We start from the raw sequence: 6,005 nt of genomic DNA, 5'->3' as shown, positions 1-6,005 counted from the left end.
TGTTACTCTTGACCTGTGGGCAAAAGGCATCAGTGGGCTCTGATGTAAGTAAGGACCTGGGACCAAAAAGGTAGAGGAAACATAGAGGGAATGACAATCAGGACCTTTTCAAAATATTGCTTTATAGATCATACATTCAGTATTCCAAAAGTATTAATTAGGTTAGATGTTTGGGGAACAAGAGCTAAATCAAGAGCGTGACCAGTGTAAAATTTTTATATTTAGAATTAGGCAGCTGGACTCAGTTTACATGATCCAGATTTTGTTGGCAACATCCAAAGCATCATAGTCAGGTGCCAGTCGAACATATGCCTTCTTCTCTCCATCAGGCCTGATCAGGGTGTTGATCTTGGCCACATCAATATCATAGAGCTTCTTCACAGCCTGTTTGGTCTGGTGCTGGTTGGCCTTGACATTCACAATGAACACAAGTGTATTGTTGTCTTCTGTCTTCTTCATGGTTGACTTGGTAGTGGGGGCATTAGATGATGGCATAGCGGTCGAGCTTGTTTCTCCTGAGTGCTCTCTTCCGAGGATATTTAGGCCGCCTCCAAGAGCCTTAGTGTCTGTGGCCGTTGGAAGGTGGGTGATGTGCAGATCTTCTTTTTTTGTGTGGCTGTGGATGCCTTTCAGCACTGCTTTCTTTGCCTTCAAAGCCTTTGCTTGGCTTTGGCTTTGGGAGGGGCAGGAGCTTCCTTCTTAGCGTTCAGTGCCATCTTCATAAAAAGGAAGAGCTTGACCTTTCAAAGATCAAGTTGTGGAGGCAGCATGTATAAAATGTTTACATGGGGAAATAATTGAAACATTGGACCACAAGTTCAACTTTCCTTTGGTCATGACTACCCACTCATGCATTATCCAAGTCCACACTCAATGACAGCTTGTCAGGTGTGTACCAAAGTGCCTGTGCTCCCCCCAAACTGGTTCAACTTCCTCCTGCCTGAAGGGGAAAATATAAGGCCATCTGGAAAAGGAGAAGGCAGAGGTCATGGGGTGTTACATTAGGCACCTAGTCTTTTCCCCTTTCTCCCTTCTGCAGAGGTATAGAGTGTACTTGACCTATTCTCTCTGCTGACCCCCAACCCAAAATGTCCCTAAGAGTATCACGTGGGGTTTGAAGGGTGATTCTAGAACATGAAGCTGGTGCCTACTTCTTGCCAGGAGCTCCTCTGAAGACTAGGCTGACAGATGTGCTCTCCTACCATTGGGTATGAAGGAACCAAGGAACAGTGCAGCAGAGAGGGATGAAGAGAGTGTTTGGGTCCCAGCACATGGCCTGGCAAGGATGCTTGACTTTTTCTGCAGGGCCCAGAACCTGCCTCAGATGTGAGTGAGGCAGTTGCTGGGTTACAATCCTGCCCTTTCTCCATGGTGTAGAGTCAAAGGGAAGGAGGAGAAGGAAGCTGGGAAAGAGATTTGAATGATGTTAACTGAGACTAATTCCTGAAGTGAATTAAAAGACATTACTGGGCTGGGCCAAGTGGATTGGACTAAATTTGGTTTCTTTGCAGTCAAGTGGAATGGAAGCTCATCAAAAAAAAAGTGTGTGCAGATATGAAAATAAAGGGAATGACATGTTTCCACATTGCTGATCTGTCATCATCCAATTCATACCATTTATACTAGATTTGTTACAGCTACAGTGAGGCAGTTATTGAAAGCCAGGTTTTGTTGAAAACAACCAACAAAAACACAACACCACACCTTTCTAAATTCAAAGCTTCCTTTTAAAAAACAAAACCCCAAAATTTGGAGGGCCGAGCTTAGAGCTCAGGAGGAGTGGGTATGGGAGAAGAGAAGGGCAAAGGACTCCTGTGGGCCTTGGTCCACCTTCTCCCATTCTCATCGAGAGTCTTTAGGGGATGGGGGTTAGAAGTAATTACAGCACTTCAGGGAAATCCTGAATAGGAATCTTTCACCATCACTGGGAGTTGGGCTGCAGAGGAAGATGAGATCAGTTCTAGAAAACATATCCCTCCCCCCTACCCCGATTCATGCATTTGAGTCACAGAGTGGTAGACTACTGCTCACAAGCATGCAGTGGGCCTCCCAGAGGGAGGATTAGATGTCCCTACCCTATTGAACTCAGGCACAGCTGTGCAGCTTGCTTTGGCGAATGGAATGTGAGCAGAAATGGAGGGTGTCCCTTCCAAGCAGAAATGTTAAAAACATTTCTGTCATGCTTTTTAAAAGAACTCTCCCTCGCCGAAACCGGTTTGGCTCAGTGGATAGAGCGTCGGCTTGCAGACTGAGAGGTCCCAGGTTCGATTCCGGTCAAGGGCATGTACCTTGGTTGCGGGCACATCCCCAGTGGGGAGTGTGCAGGAGGCAGCTGGTCGATGTTTCTCTCTCATCGATGTTTCTGGCTCTCTATCTCTCTCCTTTCCTCTCTGTAAAAACTCAATAAAATATATTTTAAAAAAAATAAAAGAACTCTCCCTCTCAGCACAGTGGAAGCATGTATTGAAATGGAGCTTATGCCAGCATGGACTCTTGAGTGACTATGATGAGCAGACACTCCTTGTCAATTTCTCTTGAGAAAGAAGTAAACTTTGACAGGCCATGGTCAATAGCAGGCACACTGCACTTCTCACACTATGTGAAATTATGGGGTGCAAAGTGACAGAATGTACTCAATTTTACAAAGCATGCCAAGGCAATGTAGCATTTAAGCTAAGGTATTTAAATGGCCCACTTTCTTCAGATTGCTTATGGATAAAATGTGGCATCACTGCAACCCTAGTATTTGGTAGCTTGTGGGAAGGTTTATACTAATAACAGGAAACCCTAGTATTTGGTAGACTGTGGGCAGGATTGTACTAATAACAAAGGGAAGCAACAGACATGTTTTTAATAGTTAAACTATAATTACAGATAATTAATGTAACATTTTTAATTAGAATGAAAGGGCAAGGTTAGCATATTATAAAATATTTAATGTGTTAAATGCAGACATGATATTCTTTCGTCATTTTGCAATTACTTATTCTGCATATAATAAGTAATTCGGTAATAGAGTCAGACTGGATTTTGGAGAAAATGAAAGGCATCATTGCTTAAGTCCTGGTGTTTAGGAAGAAGAGAGAATAAGCTATATTTAAAGAGACCTCTGAAAAAAGTTCATTTAAAAAATATGCCAGGACTCAGGTCTATTATTATTCTCCCGGGACACACACTTTGAAATGATATTTTCACACAAGGTAGAATCTGAAATTTGAATCCTTTCATAGCCACAAAATCCTGAAAGTTCAGCTCTCACAGGAAATAATATTTAAATATTAAAAGTCCATGTCCGAGGCAGATATGACAAGAATAAAAATGATCCCATTTAAAGTGAGATCTCTGTCCTCTTTGTTTTTAAAACTGGGTTAAATTAGCATTTTTGTTCAGTCTGCCCGGCAAGAATACAAAATAAATATGTTAAGTAGCAAAGAGTTGAGGACTATAATGTTCACATAGTCGAAATGAGTCTCCGGTTCATGGTAGGCTCTCCTTTTCATGGAAGCATAGGTTGTTCTTTATAGGCTGTGGGGCCAAAACACCTGATCCATCCATCAAACTGGATGCTTAGTGCAGTGGAAAAAATTAAAGAGATGATTAGCTGAAATCTTCACATTGCAACCAATTGTTCTGGTGTCAGAGAAGTGGTCTTATCACTGTTTGTCCCTTTCCTCCATCTTTAGGACCTGTGTCTTACACATACCTGCTGGCCACTGGGGGTCCTGAAGAGCTCCAGCCTTACTGGGCTACCCTTTCCTTAAATATTTCAATAAGATTAACCAGAGTCCCCACATCCCATGTGTTAGAGTACCCGAGGAGCACACAATAAATAGCCCCTTTTTCTTACTTAAGTTCTCAATAAGTGGAGAAAAAAATACAAGAGAACGCCAGTTGGTGTGGCTCAGTTGGTTGGAGTATCATCCTGGGCACTGGAAAGTCACAGATTTGATTCCCAGTCAGGGCACATATCTAGGTTTTGGGTTGAAAACCTGGTCGGAGGGTGTACAGGAGGCAATGGATCCATATTTCTCCATCTATGTTTTTTTTTTCCTCTTTCTCTCCCCCCTTCTCTAAAATCGATAAAAAAATACGAGTGACTATTATATCATGTGTCTATTCAACTGATTGCAGAAAAGGGCCAAAATATCACCCAGAAAAAAAGAAAGCTCTGCAACAGGTCCAGGTTGCTGTGTAAAGTGCTCAGCCATGTGACCCAGTGGATCTGATGGTGCTTGCAGTGGCTGTACAGGTTGAGATGTGTATAGAGTCTGCAGACCCCTACAACTGAATTACATTGCCTATCTCTGTTAGAATTTGGAGCAACACTCAGCCATCCTTTGTAGATGGCTGTTCTTTGAAAGTCAGCTTATGGTTGCTACTGGGCTTTAGTAGACACCCGACACTTAATCATGGGGCCATCAAATGAACATGTGGTACCTAATATAAAGTGGCTGTTAGCTGGCCCACCAAACCATAAAGTTGGGCATGGAGTACAGCTTCAACAGGGTCTGAAGGCACAAGTAAGTTGAATGAGCAAGTGGCCCAGATGTTAATGGCCCTTACTTTTTATTTTTTCCATTTAAAAATTATTTTTATTTTTCAATTACAGTTTACATACATTATTATATTAGTTTTAGGTGTACTCCCCAGTGATTAGACATTACATAACTTACTAAATGATCATCCCAATAAATCTCACACCCATGTGACACTGTACATAGCTATTAGAATATTATTGACTATACTAGTGGCCCGGTGCACGAAATTTGTGCACATTAAAAGGGGATTAATTAGAGGAAATATTTCAATATTGTTATTTGCTCTTTCTCTATAATAGAAGTGTCAGAGATGAAAGAAAATTAGTAAAATGTATATGGAAACCTTCCTCCTGTCCCCTGTCAAACCCCGCCAGGTGGGGGATGTGGCCTGAGATTCCCTGTCAAGCCCTGCAGGGTGGGGGGCGCAGCCTCAGGTCCCCTGGACCAGTACCAGGGCGGGGGGCACACCTTGAGGTCTCCCGTCAAGCCCCACCGTATGGGGGGCACAGCCTCAGGGCCCCGTCAAGCTCTGCTTTGTAAGGGGTGCAGTCTCAGGACCCCGTCAAGCCCCTGCTGGGCAGGAGGCATGGCCCGAGGTCCCCTGCTGATTGCTTGTTAAGGCTCATTATGGGAACTCAGCCTCCACTGTGGGTGCAGCCATCTTGTATTACGGAAACCCTGTCTCCGCTGTGGGTGCCACCATCTTTGTGACAGCATGACCGTCAATTTGCATATTCCATCTTTATTATATAGGATTCCCTATGCTGTACTTGGCATACGAATGACTATTCTGTAACAACCAATTTATACTTCTTAATCCCTTCACCTTTTTACCCAGCCCCCAATCCCACTGCAATCTGGCAACTAACAAAATGTTATCTGTACCTATGAATTGATTTCTGTTCTGCTTGTTCATTTATTTTGTTTTTTAGATTTAACTGTTGATAGATAGGGCCTCTACTCTTGCTATCTTGCCTCCTCTTTCTTAACCCACATGTATGGTCTCATGGGGAATTCTCTATGATTTATGTTGACTGAAGAAGAAAAATATTCAGACCTGGTTTATAGATATGCATGATACAGTGGTACATCTCCAAAGCATATAATCAGTATTTTGGCCCACCCTGAGGTAGCTCTGAAGTACTATAGCAGTGAAGGGAAATCCTAGTGTTGGAAGTACTTTAAGGAGTGCATCTAGTTATTTATTTTTTCCTAGAAGAAGGGATGGCTAAAGATATGGCTCTCCACTGATTCTTAGACAGTGACTAGTGCTTTGACTAGATGGTTAGAATTATGAATTGAATGTTTGTGTGCACTCAAGAAGAAACACAACTGGAAAATTGGTAACAGAGGTATGTGAATAGATTTTTCTGAATGGGCACAGAGCATGAAGATGTTTGTTTCATGTGGCTGCTCATGAAAGAGCAATCCCAGTAGAGGAAGATCTTAATAATAAGATGGCCAAGA

At 42.7% G+C, this 6,005-nt stretch overlaps 1 pseudogene; it reads right to left on the bottom strand.

Annotated features, from left to right (window-relative positions):
- Positions 1-246: 246 nt before the first annotated feature.
- LOC102757202 lies at positions 247-716 on the bottom strand (annotated as a pseudogene).
- Between the last annotated feature and the right edge of the window lie 5,289 nt (positions 717-6,005).

This window comes from Myotis davidii, unplaced genomic scaffold (assembly GCF_000327345.1).
Source record: "Myotis davidii unplaced genomic scaffold, ASM32734v1 scaffold1134, whole genome shotgun sequence".
In the NCBI taxonomy this organism is placed as follows: Eukaryota; Metazoa; Chordata; class Mammalia; order Chiroptera; family Vespertilionidae; genus Myotis; species Myotis davidii.
The sequence above is the reverse complement of the archived record's forward strand: the minus strand, read 5'-3'. Positions and strand labels throughout refer to the sequence as shown.